This window comes from Arachis ipaensis, chromosome B02 (assembly GCF_000816755.2).
Source record: "Arachis ipaensis cultivar K30076 chromosome B02, Araip1.1, whole genome shotgun sequence".
NCBI classification, from domain to species: domain Eukaryota; kingdom Viridiplantae; phylum Streptophyta; class Magnoliopsida; order Fabales; family Fabaceae; genus Arachis; species Arachis ipaensis.
The window spans coordinates 30,147,960-30,150,611 of NC_029786.2; positions in this window are offsets into that span (position 1 = coordinate 30,147,960).

Sequence of the window (2,652 nt, forward strand, 5' to 3'; positions counted from 1 at the left end):
TTATTGATATAATATAGAAATTTTTATATATAGAAAATAAATTTTTATTACAAATTTATTTTGTTGGTTGGGTGAGTTAATTGTAGTCATTTTTGTGTTGTGCATAAAAACTTTATGTGCTATGTACTAAAAATTTTTGTGCTGTATGTATTTTGTTGGTTAGTTGTCAAATTTCTAGACATATAGTTCTTTAAAAATTTGTGTTGTGCACCAAAATTTTTGTGTTGTGAATTAAAATTTATATGCTCCAATTTTCTAAACATATATAAGAGAAGAAGAAAATGAAAAAGACATCCATGATAATGATGATAATAATGATAATCAACAACGATCACGTTAAAAAAAAAAACTTGTATCTTACTTGATTCAAACTTAGTCGATAAAATTGCTTGATCATGTAATTTTATTATTTTATATTTTCTTTTACCTTTCAATTTCATAGTAAGTTAATTTTTAGAGAATTTTAATTTCTTGAAACGCATTAGTATTCATTAAATCTTACCTAAAATTTGAATTATGAAAAATTCTTTTGGAAGAGAACTATACCATTTATCACTTTAAGTGCTAAGAAATTTGACTTTCTTGCTTTTTTTTAATTAAAATTAAATAATAAATAAAAAGTGTTACAATGTATTTTTACTTCTATATTAAAATTAATTTGTGGTCTTTTTACTTATTTATTTATTTGTGTAAATTAAGGTATTTAATTATCTCTAGCAATAGTAACTCGTCTCTCATTCTCCACCTCTCTAATTTCATGTACAATTAACATATTTTATGATAATAGCTGAAAATGAGAACTGAATGATTAATTTGACTGTGGTCACCGTGACTTCTGCTCTTTTGACAGTGAATTATTGGCACTACTCTTACCATATTTGTGTATGTTGATGGAACCGTATAAGTGGCGATTCTTTAATTTTGTAACAGGTGACAATAACAGAACGACCATATTCACCACGTAAAAACAATATTTAATTTGTCACCATGTATGGATAGTGACTTTGATGGATTTACTATTGGCCTGCATCATATACTTCACTCTGGATCACTGATTCTGTCACAACATCTTTTCCTATGTATTTTTTTTTTGCAAATTTTTTACATAAACAATATGGGCAGAGCATATGCCATACATACATATATACATACAGAGACATCTATGAGAAGTTTTAAGTAGGATGCGAATTTTTGAAACCACAACTACTAGCAAGTATACTGAATCGTACCAAATAATAAACTTACTATAAATGAGTGTTGAATCCAAAATTAATGGACTAAGCAAACAATAATTGATTAATTATTCTAGTTAGACAAGTTAAAACTAGAGTTTTGAATATCAAATACCATAAAAGTCAGTGAATTAAGAAAAATAAACAATGAATGGTTGAGAAAATAGTATAAGAAGAGAGTTAAGGATTTGGAGATGTTTAAATTTTTCGATTAACATTCAATGTCAACTACTTTGATTATGCAAAGATTGAGTTTATGGCAAACCCTAGGTGATTGAATTCCTATTCCAAAGTAATTCAATCTCCTCTAACCTAACCAATCGTCAATTTCTTAATCAATCAATTGTGTTAGAAGGTTAAGTTCAAAATCTAATTTATAACAACACAATTCCTAAGAATCCAAAAATAATCCGATTATATGTCACATATCATATTAAATCCAGACAATTAAGGAGTTGTGAGAAAAGGGTTTCAAGCTTTAATTCTAGTGATGTAACTTTTTCAAGATTCAAAAGAATTCAATTTAGATTAGAGTTATTTTTCAATACACACTAATCCGTAGGATGAAGAACGAAACCAATTCTTAAACATAAATCAATGTGTTAATTAAGAGTAGAAGAACAAATAGTATTAATCCATTAAAGTAAATAGAGCTCCTAACCTTAACAATGAAGGTTTAGTGACTCATGGTGCAGAGAAAACCCTCGGAGAGTAAAAGTGTGTAAAACTGAAAAGTGCTAAAGTGGAAGAGAAGAGAGCCCATATGGCAAATCTTTTCTCCTTTTATATAAAATCCTAATTAATTCGAAAATTAAAATTCGCTTCGTATCTTTTTCCCTTTTTATTTAAACTAAATCTTCAATATTGATTGTGATGATTCTGGATGGTGGGTCACGCGACAGCAGCACTAGGCGCGAACTTCATGGCGCTTGGCGCCATTGTTCCAGAGGAGAATCGGACTTTTCGTCCTTGGAAGCACTGGACTCAAGACTTGTGGTGTTAGGCACCATTGTTCCAGAGGAAGAGAGGCACATGGCGCTAGGCACGAGCTTGGCATTGGGCGCCGAAGTAGCAGAGAGGAATGATGGTGGGACGCGGTTTAGCGCTAAGCGCCGTGAGTCCAGAGAGAAAATATAAACTATTATATATTGTTGGAAAGTTTTGGAAGTTAGTTTTCTAATGCCGTTGGAACTGCGTTATTTGAAACTCTGTAGTTCATGTTATGCTCGTTTGAGTGTGAAAAAGTCAAGGTTGACAGTATTCATGAATTTTCTTTACACTTGTCTTCAATTCTTGATTCTTCTTTGTTCTTTTACTTCTCTTTTCCTAACATTTCTCTACAAGAATCATGAAAAAAAAAAATCAAAATACTAATAGAATAGCCTTAAAAATCATACAATTACTAAATAAAAATCATAAT